Below are 11,714 nucleotides of genomic sequence, written 5' to 3' on the forward strand. Positions count from 1 at the left end.
ATATCTACAGCTACCCCGTATACAGTTCAAACTTCGTAAAAACAAAAATTAGACATTTCTAAGTGGGTTATGGGTGGGTCGTGCCCCATGTTACAAATTGTGGGTTATTACAGAAATTCTATAAGTTTATGCGGGTTATTTGGGGTACACACGAAAACTCTGTAAGAAAACGAATTCGACGTTTTTAAGTGGGTTACTGACGGGTTGTGCCCCGGGTTACGGATCGTGGGTTATTAGAAAATTTTTAATGGTTACTCGGGTTGTGACCTGGGGCATGTGTTTGGGGTATTTGGGGTACAAAGGGTTACGCTCCGACAGAACCTATTTTTTTTTGATTTTCTATCGTTTCCGCTTGGTTTTGGGTCACAAAACGCCTCTTTAAAGGAACGCACCGATCGGCAGTGCCGAATTCAAGAATTTTTTTTAATAAATTCTTTTTTAAATATTTTGTAAGTGGATCTAAACAAGTTACGACATAATAACCCATATACATATCATTTTTCTCAAAATGTTCCATAACATTTTAGGTACGTTAGAGTCGACTCCAGAAAAACCTGTCGTTAACGCTGCCAAGGCAGTTGTAGTACGGAAGAAGCAGGACAATGCTCCTGTACGACACCCGGATACGTCGAAGAATGAGCCAATGAAAGATAACGACAAAGAAAAAACCTCAAAAATTACTGACCTCATTCGCAGTGCCAAGGGGTCAGTGGATTTTTTTTTACTTGTTCTCCATCCGACGGACTTTGGAAAAACTAGACAATGTTCTTTGTGTAGCTTTTCTCGTTCGCGATGACATTGTGAAATTTATATTAGGTAAGAATAATTATTCTACTGGCTTTATCGCACCAATGTATTGTTTTTCACTACATATTTTTAACATCTTGTTCGGTGTTTACAGATAATGATGGTTTGCCGCTCGTCAGCGTATGTAACGACGAGGATCAAGCTGATGCTGCAACAGGTAGCAAACTACAGAACGTGTTAAGTTTATCGATGCGACAATGGAAAGTAAGTATCAATGAATAATATATATCAATAATGCTAAGAACGTTATTGGTTACTTTGTTACTATTTATATAATTTCATTTTCAGGAATTAGTTGAAGCTTACGGCATTGTCGAACCGATAATAGACTTCTAGTGATGCCTAAGCGTGTGTACAATTTGTAAATTTTAGTGTTAATGTATATATACAATGATAATACCACAACAAACACATTGTATTGTTTTTATACTTACCTTTTTTTTCCATTGTACAATTTTTAAATCTTCACGTTAATTATTTTGTTTAAAAAAAAATATATATTTTACTTAATTGTTTATCGCTTGAAAAGGCAATCGAATACTCTTCCTCATAAAAGCCCAAAATGTTAATTCACTAAGTTTGTTTAGGAGTCGCATAAAACTTCATATTGCTTCTGTATAATTTTTATCCACGCGTGCAATAGCATAATAAGATTACTTATTAGTTTCATACCTGCAATACTTTACTAGTATGTAAAGGGTATTTTTGCCTGTTGATTTTCCCAAATAAAATAAAAATGATAAAACTTTTAGCTGTCACAGTCAAATATTAATAGTTATAATTAGACTTATAACTTGTTTTCATAATTAAAGATATAAATACTGATTAAAATTTCTACAATTACCTGTACATTACATATACATCAGCTATATATTACAGTTTATGTTTTCTCAAATTTTTCATGAAAAGATTGTTGAGAATTTAATGTTCAAATCTAAATTTTTAATTAATTTTGACATCATCATTTTTTTAACAATAACACTAAGGGCCTACAGTACATAAACAATTCAGATAAATTCCAAAAACCGTTTTAATTGTTTGTGTATATTTCTATACTTACACTTTCGTGTAGTTGTGCATTTTATTTTTTATGTACGTGTGCATTAGTCAACAGTATCACAAGCCAACCGCGGTGAGTGATAAGACATATTATTTCATGGACACCAGGCAGTAAAAATTTATGACTAATAAATATCGCCATAACGACAATTAACTTATTCAATTAAAGTATCCACAGTTGCTTTTAATGAAGTATATTTTTTTCAATTCTTTTATCAAGCACATCATTTGGCTTTGTTTGATAAGGTACATTCATTATTTTTCTGCCAAGATACACAATTTTTTTTCTAAAGCTTGAACTGCTACATCTGTACATCTTAACTGCCGAAGTTACAGACTAATCATTTACGTCTCCGATTAAAATAAGCCTTAAATTGGAATCATCAAAATTTTAAAGAAATTTTTTTTTTTTTTAAATTAGGTCTCTGCAACTACACGGAAAACTCTATGTTTTTCGAAATTTTTAGTTTCAAAAGGGCCGTTGCAGGGTCTAAGTCAATTTAAATGGACTAAATCAACGCGCATTCGAAAGAGGGCGCAGAAATCTTTAATATGGCGGCGGTTCAGGCACGATTCACCGAATCTGCCAGGCTAAACCCTTGAAAACTTTGAAAATCCAGGATTTTGGTTTTAACAGTTGTTTGAAACTTAAAATAGCCGTATCTCCGTCAATAATGAAGATAGAGCTAAATAAGCCTCAATTTAGAATCATTAAAATTAAAAAAAAATTTTTTTTTTTTTGGAATTAGGCCTTTGCAATTACACAAAAAATAATAAAATCGTAAAAATTTATCGTCCAGGCAGTCTAGAACATCATAGCGAATTGACCCAAACCCGTAAAAACCCTAAAAATCCAGAATATTATCTTCAAAAGTTAGTTAAAACTTCAAATAGCTGTATCTCCGTAAATAATAAAGATAGAGCAAAATAAGCCTTAATTAGGAATCATCGAAATTAAAAAAAAAATTTTTTTTTTTTTTGAAATTAGGCCTTTGCAATAACACAAAAAATAATAAAATCGTAGTAATTTATCGTCCAGGCAGTCTAAAACATCATAGCAAATAGATCTAAACCCTTGAAAACTTTAAAAATGCAGGATTTTGGTTTTAACAGTTGTTTAAAACTTAAAACGGCCGTATCTTTGTCAATAATAAAGATAGAGCAAAATAAGCTTTAATTTAGAATCATTAATATTAAAAAAGAATTTTTTTTTTTTGGAATTAGGCCTTTGCAATTACACAAAAAATAATAAAATCGAAGTAATTTATCGTTCAGGCAGTCAAGAACATCATAGCAAATTGACCCGAACCCGTGAAAACCCTAAAAATCCAGGATATTATCTTTAAAAGTTAGCTAAAACTTCAAATGGCCGTATCTCCGTAAATAATAGAGATAGAGCAAAATAAGCCCTAATATGGAATCATCGAAATTAATAAGAAATTTTTCTTTTTTTTTTAAATTAGGCCTTTGCAACTACTTAAAAAATAATAAAATCGTAGTAATTTATCGTCCAGGCAGTCTAGAACATCATAGCAAATAGACCCGAACCCGTTAAAAACCCTAAAAATCCAGGATTTTATCTTCAAAAGTTAGCTAAAACTTTAAATGGCCGTATCTTTGTAAAAAATGGAGTTAGAGCAAAATAAGCCTTAATTCGGAATCATCGAAATTGAAAAAAAATTTTTTTTTTTTTTTTGAAATAAGGCCTTTGCAATTACACAAAAAATTATAAAATTTCAGTAATTTAGCGCCCAGGCAGTCTAGATCATCATATCAAATAGACCTGAACCCGTAAAAACCTTGAAAATTCAGGATTTTATCTCCAAAAGTTGGCTAAAACTTTGAATGGCCGTATCTCCGTAAATAAGACAGATAGAGCAAAATAAGCCCTAATTTAGAATCATTAAAATTAAAAAAAATTTTTTTTTTTTTTATGAATTAGGCCTTTGCAATTACACAAAAAATTTTGAAATTGTAGTAATTCATCGTCCAGGCAGTCTAGAACATCATAGCAAATTGACCTGAACCCGTTAAAAACCTTAAAAATCCAGGATTTTATCTTCAAAAGTTAGCTAAAACTTTAAATGGCCGTATCTCCGTAAATAATGGAGTTAGAGCAAAATAAGCCTTAATTTGGAATCATTGAAATTATAAGAAAATTTTTATTTTTTTTTGAAATAAGGCCTTTGCAATTACACGAAAAATAATAAAATCGTAGTAATTTATCGTCCAGGCAGTCTAGAACATCATAGCAAATAGATCTAAACGCTTGAAAACTTTAAAAATCCAGGATTTTGGTTTAAACAGTTGTTTTAAACTTAAAATAACCGTATCTCCGTCAATAATAAAGATAGAGCAAAATAAGCTTTAATTTAGAATCATTAATATTAAAAAAGAATTTTTTTTTTTTTTGGAATTAGGCCTTTGCAATTACACAAAAAATGATAAAATTTTAGTAATTTAGCGCCCAGGCAGTCTAGATCATCATATCAAATAGACCTGAACCCGTAAAAACCTTAAAAATTCAGGATTTTATCTCTAAAAGTTGGCTAAAACTTCAAATGGCCGTATCTCCGTGAATAATAAAGATAGAGCAAAATAAGCCTTAATTTGGAATCATTAGAATTAAAAAAAAATTTTTTTTTTTTTTTTGGAATTAAGCCTTTGCAATTACACAAAAAATAATAAAATCGTAGTAATTTATCGTTCAGGCAGTTAAGAACATCATAGCAAATCGACCCGAACCCGTAAAAACCTTGAAAATTCAGGATTTTATCTCCAAAAGTTGGCTAAAACTTTGAATGGCCGTATCTCCGTAAATAATACAGATAGAGCAAAATAAGCCCTAATTTAGAATCATTAAAATTAAAAAAAAATTTTTTTTCTTTTTTTTAAATTAGGCCTTTGCAATTACACAAAAAATTTTGAAATCGTAGTAATTCATCGTCCAGGCAGTCTAGAACATCATAGCAAATTGACCTGAACCCGTTAAAAACCTTAAAAATCCAGGATTTTATCTTCAAAAGTTAGCTAAAACTTTAAATGGCCGTATCTCCGTAAATAATGGAGTTAGAGCAAAATAAGCCTTAATTTGGAATCATCGAAATTCTAAGAAAATTTTTATTTTTTTTTGAAATTAGGCCTTCGCAATTACACAAAGAATAATAAAATCGTAGTAATTTATCGTCCAGGCAGTCTAGAACATCATAGCAAATAGATCCAAACGCTTGAAAACTTTAAAAATCCAGGATTTTGGTTTTAACAGTTGTTTTAAACTTAGAATAATTGTATCTCCGTCAATAATAAAGATAGAGCAAAATAAGCTTTAATTTAGAATCGTTAATATTAAAAAAGAGTTTTTTTTTTTTTGGAATTAGGCCTTTGCAATTACACAAAAAATGATAAAATTTTAGTAATTTAGCGCCCAGGCAGTCTAGATCATCATATCAAATAGACCTGAACCCGTAAAAACCTTAAAAATTCAGGATTTTATCTCCAAAAGTTGGCTAAAACTTTAAATGGCCGTATCTCCGTGAATAATAAAGATAGAGCAAAATAAGCCTTAATTTGGAATCATTAGAATTAAAAAAAAATTTTTTTTTTTTTTTGGAATTAAGCCTTTGCAATTACACGAAAAATAATAAAATCGTAGTATTTTATCGTTCAGGCAGTTAAGAACATCATAGCAAATCGACCCGAACACGTAAAAACCCTAAAAATCCAGGATATTATCTTTAAAAGTTAGCTAAAACTTTAAATGGCCGTATCTCCGTAAATAATGGAGATAGAGCAAAATAAGCCTTAATTTAAAATCATCGGAATTGAAAAAAAAATTTTTTTTTTTCTTTGAAATTAAGCCTTTGCAATTACACAAAAAATAATAAAATCGTAGTAATTTATCGTCCAGGCAGTCTAGAACATCATAGCAAATAGACCCGAACCCGTTAAAAACCCTAAAAATTCAGGATTTTATCTTCAAAAGTTAGCTAAAACTTTGAATGGCCGTATCTCCGTAAATAATGAAGATAGAGAAAAATAAGCCTTAATTTTGAATCATCGAAATTAAAAAAAAATTTTTTTTTTTTTGGAATTAGGCCTTTGCAATTACACAAAAAATAATAAAATCGTTAAAATTTATCGTCCAGGCAGTCTAGAACATCATAGCAAATAGACCCAAACCCGTTCAAAACCCTAAAAATCCAGGATTTTATCTTCAAAAGTTAGTTAAAACTTTAAATGGCCGTATCTCCGTTTATAATGAAGATAGAGCAAATTAAGCCTTAATTTGGAATCATCGAAATTATAAAAAATTTTTTTTTTTTTTTTGAAATTAGGCCTTTGCAATAACACAAAAAATAATAAAATCGTAGTAATTTATCGTCCAGGCAGTCTAGAACATCATAGCAAATAGATCTAAACCCTTGAAAACTTTAAAAATGCAGGATTTTGGTTTTAACAGTTGTTTAAAACTTAAAACGGCCGTATCTTTGTCAATAATAAAGATAGAGCAAATTAAGCCTTTATTTAGAATCATTAAAATTTTAGAATTTTTTTTTTTTTTTTTTAATTAGGCTCCTGCAACTCTACAAAAAATAATGAAATTGTAGTTATTAAGCGTCCAGGCAGTCGAAAACATTATAGCAAATAGACACAAACCCGTAAAAACGTTAAAAATCTGAAATTTTGGTTTCAAGAGTTGGCCAAAACTTAAAATGGCCGTATCTCCGTTAATAATGGAGATAGCGCGAAATAAGCCTTAATTTAGAATTATTAAAATTTTAGAATTTTTTTTCTTTTTTAATTAGGCTCTTGCAACTCCACGAAAAATAATAAAATTGTAGTAATTGAGCGTCCAGGCAGTCGAAAACATTATAGCAAATAGACACAAACCCGTAAAAACGTTAAAAATCTAAAATTTTGGTTTCAAGAGTTGGCCAAAACTTAAAATGGCCGTATCTCCGTAAATAATGGAGATAGCGCGAAATAAGCCTTAATTTGGAATCATCAAAATTTGAAGAATTTTTTTTTTTTTTCTTCGAAATAAGGCCTTTGCAACTTTACAAAAAACAATAAAATTGTAGTAATTAGGCGTCTTGGCAGTCTAGAACATCATAGCACATAGACCTAAACCCGTGAAAACTCTTAAAATCTAGGATCTTGGTTTTAAAAGTTGGCCAAACATTAAAATTGGTGTATCTCTGTAAATAATGAAAATATCGCGGAATAAGCCTTAGTTTGGAATCGATAAGATTTAAAAAATTTTTTTTTTTTTTTCTAAATAAGGCCTTTGCAACTACACAAAAAATTATAAAATTGTAGTAATAAGGCGTCCAGGCAGTCTAGAACATCATAGCAAATAGACTTAAGCTAAACGAAACTCTTAAAATCTAGGATTTTTGTTTTAAAAGTTAGCCAAACATTAAAATGGCTGTATCCCCGTTAATAATGAAGATACCGCAAAATAAGCCTTAATTTAGAATCAATAAAATTTATAAAAAATTTTTTTTTTTTTTTTTCTAAATCAGGCCTTTGCAACTACGCAAATAATTATAAAATTGTAGTAATTAGGCGTCCAGGCAGTCTAGAACATCATAGCAAATAGACTTGAACCCTTGAAAACCCTGAAAATCTAGAATTTTGATTTCGAAAGTTGGCCAAAACTTGAAATGGCCGTATCTCCGTGAATAATAAAGATATCGCAAAATAAGCCTTAATTTGGAATCATCAAAATTTTAAAGTATTTTTTTTTTTTTTTTTTTTCGAAATTAGGCCTTTGCAACTACACAAAAAACGATAAAATTGTAGTAATTAGGCGTCTTGGCAGTCTAGAACATCATAGCACATAGACCTAAACCCGTGAAAACTCTTAAAATCTAGGATTTTGATTTCAAAAGTTGGCCAAAACTTAAAATGGCCGTATCTTCGTAAATAATGAAGATAGCGCGAAATAAGCCTTAATTTGAAATCATTACAATTTAAAAAATTTTTTTTTTTCATTTGTAATTAGGCTCTTGACTACTCCACGAAAAATGATGAAATTGTAGTTATCAAGCGTCCAGGCAGTCGAGAACATTATAGCAAATAGACACAAACCCGTAAAAACGTTAAAAATCTGCATTTTTGTTTTAAAAGTTGGCCAAAACTTAAATCGGCCGTTTCTTCGTAGATAATGAAGATAGCGCTAAATAAGCCTTTATTTGGAATCATCAAAATTTGAAAAAAATTTTTTTTTTTTTTTGAAATTAGGCCTTTGCAACAACACAAAAAACGATAAAATTGTAGTAATTGGGCGTCTTGGCAGTCTAGAACATTATAGCGAATAGACTTAAACCAATAAAAACTCTAAAAATCTGGGATTTTGGTTTTAAAAGTTGGCCAAAACTTAAAATGGCCGTATCTCCGAAAATAATAAAGATAACGCGAAATAAGCCTTAATTTGGAATCATTAAAATTTTGAAATTTTTTTTTTTTTTATAAATTAGGCCTCTGCAACCACACAAAAAATAATAAATTTGTAGTAATTAAGCGTCTAGGCTGTCTAGAACATCATAGCAAATAGACCTGAACCCGTAAAAACGTTAAAAATCTGGATTTTTGTTTTAAAAGTTGGCCAAAACTTAAATCGGCCGTATCTCTGTAAATAATAAAGATAGCGCGAAATAAGCCTTAATTTGGAATCATTAAAATTAAAAAAAATTTTTTTTTTTTTTTTCGAAATTAGGCCTTTGCAACAACATAAAAAACAATAAAATTGTAGTAATTAGGCGTCTTAGTAGTCTAGAACATCATATCACATAGACCCGAACACGTGAAAACTCTGAAAATCTAGGATTTTGATTTCAAAAGTTGGCCAAAACTTAAAATGGCCGTATCTTCGTAAATAATGAAGATAGCGCGAAATAAGCCTCAATTTGAAATCATTACAATTAAAAAAATTTTTTTTTATTTGTAATTAGGCTCTTGACTACTCCACGAAAAATGATGAAATTGTAGTTATCAAGCGTCCAGGCAGTCGAGAACATTATAGCAAATAGACACAAACCCGTAAAAACGTTAAAAATCTGCATTTTTGTTTTAAAAGTTGGCCAAAACTTAAATCGGCCGTTTCTTCGTAGATAATGAAGATAGCGCTAAATAAGCCTTTATTTAGAATCATCAAAATTTGAAACAAATTTTTTTTTTTTTTTGAAATTAGGCCTTTGCAACAACACAAAAAACGATAAAATTGTAGTAATTGGGCGTCTTGGCAGTCTAGAACATTATAGCGAATAGACTTAAACCAATAAAAACTCTAAAAATCTGGGATTTTGGTTTTAAAAGTTGGCCAAAACTTAAAATGGCCGTATCTCTGAAAATAATAAAGATAACGCGAAATAAGCCTTAATTTGGAATCATTAAAATTTTGAAATTTTTTTTTTTTTTATAAATTAGGCCTCTGCAACCACACAAAAAATAATAAATTTGTAGTAATTAAGCGTCTAGGCTGTCTAGAACATCATAGCAAATAGACCTGAACCCGTAAAAACGTTAAAAATCTGGATTTTTGTTTTAAAAGTTGGCCAAAACTTAAATCGGCCGTATCTCTGTAAATAATGAAGATAGCGCGAAATAAGCCTTAATTTGGAATCATTAAAATTAAAAAAAATTTTTTTTTTTTTTTTTCGAAATTAGGCCTTTGCAACAACATAAAAAACAATAAAATTGTAGTAATTAGGCGTCTTAGTAGTCTAGAACATCATATCACATAGACCCGAACACGTGAAAACTCTGAAAATCTAGGATTTTGATTTCAAAAGTTGGCCAAAACTTAAAATGGCCGTATCTTCGTAAATAATGAAGATAGCGCGAAATAAGCCTCAATTTGAAATCATTACAATTAAAAAAATTTTTTTTTTATTTGTAATTAGGCTCTTGACTACTCCACGAAAAATGATGAAATTGTAGTTATCAAGCGTCCAGGCAGTCGAGAACATTATAGCAAATAGACACAAACCCGTAAAAACGTTAAAAATCTGCATTTTTGTTTTAAAAGTTGGCCAAAACTTAAATCGGCCGTATCTTCGTAAATAATGAAGATAGCGCTAAATAAGCCTTAATTTGGAATCATCAAAATTTAAAAAAATTTTTTTTTTTTTTTTTCGAAATTAGGCCTTTGCAACAACACAAAAAACGATAAAATTGTAGTAATTAAGCGTCTTGGCAGTCTAGAACAACATAGCGAATAGACTCAAACCAATGAAAACTCTAAAAATCTGGGATTTCCGTTTTAAAAGTTGGCCAAAACTTAAAATGGCCGTATCTCCGTAAATAATGAAGATAGCGCGATATAAGCCTTAATTTGGAATCATCAAAATTTAAAAAAATTTTTTTTTTTTTTTCGAAATTAGGCCTTTGCAACAACACAAAAATCGATAAAATTGTAGAAATTAGGCGTCTAGGCAGTCTAGAACATTATAGCAAATAGACCTAAACCCGTGAAAACCTTGAAAATCCGGGATTTTATCTTAAAAAGTTGGCCAAAACTGAAAATGCCCGTATCTTCGTAAATGATAAAGATAGCGCAAAATAAGGCTTAATCTGTAATCATCAAAATTAAAAAAAAATTTTTTTCTTCACGAAATAAGGCTTTCGCTACTACACAAAAAATGAATAAATTGTAGTAATTAAGCGTCCAGGCAGTCTAGAACATCATAGCAAATAGACATAAATCCGTCAAAACGTTAAAAATCCAGAATTTCGGTTTAAAAAGTTGGCCAAAAATCAAAATGGCCGTATCTTCGTAAATAATGAAGATAGAGCAAAATAAGCTTTGATTTGGAATCATCAAAATTTAAAAAATTTTTTTTTTTTTCTAAAATTAGGCCTTTGCAACTACTTAAAAAATAATAAAAGTGTAGTAATTAAGCGTCCAGGCGGTCTAGAACATCATAGCAAATAGACCTAAACCCGTGAAAACCTTGAAAATCCGGGATTTTAGTTTTAGAAGTTGACCATAACTTGAAATGGCCGTATCTCCGTAAATCATGAAGTTAGCGCAAAATAAGCCTCAATTTGGAATCATCAAAATTAAAAAAAAATTTTTTTTTTGGAAATGAGGCCTTTGCAACTACACTTAAATCATGAAATTGTAGTAGTTCAATGTCCAGGCAGTCTATAACATCATAGAGAATGAACCTACACCCTTAAAAACTCAATAAAACTGGAATTTTGAGTTTAAAAGATGGCCAAAACCTAAAATGGCTGTATCTCTGTAAATAATAAAGATAGAGCAAAATAAGCCTTAATTTGAAATTATTTAAAATCATTAAATATAATGTTAATATATACAATATAATACAACCACAACAAACACATTTTATTTTTCTTATACATACCTTATTTTTCCCCCTTTATTGGAAAATTTTCAAATATTTTCGTTAATTATTTTTATAATAAAACATGATAAAACTTTTAGCTTTTACAGCCAAATATTAATAGTTATAAGTAGATTCATAAATTTTTTTTATAATTATAGTTATTTATACGTATAAAATTTCTACAATTACCTGTACATTACATATACACTTTGTAACGTTTGATATCTTACCTTTGAACGCACACACTGGAATTATTAAACAAGAAGGGGCATGAAAGGACAACACCAAGGAATGGTGAAGGTCGCTGGTCACTATTAACTTGATTTAACAGATCAAGCGAACCCGGAAGGACGATGGAATAACCCCAATAATTATGAATCAAAATAAGGGATAGAAAAAGACTATTAAGTTACACGTTTAATTTATATATCATCATTAAACTCGTTTTCTAAATATTATAACAATTATCCAAATTGAACGTCAGTTATACAA

Source organism: Copidosoma floridanum, unplaced genomic scaffold (genome assembly GCF_036245765.1).
Source record: "Copidosoma floridanum isolate Cflo_tuat_1 unplaced genomic scaffold, Cflo_Japanese_pri ptg000030l, whole genome shotgun sequence".
In the NCBI taxonomy this organism is placed as follows: domain Eukaryota; kingdom Metazoa; phylum Arthropoda; class Insecta; order Hymenoptera; family Encyrtidae; genus Copidosoma; species Copidosoma floridanum.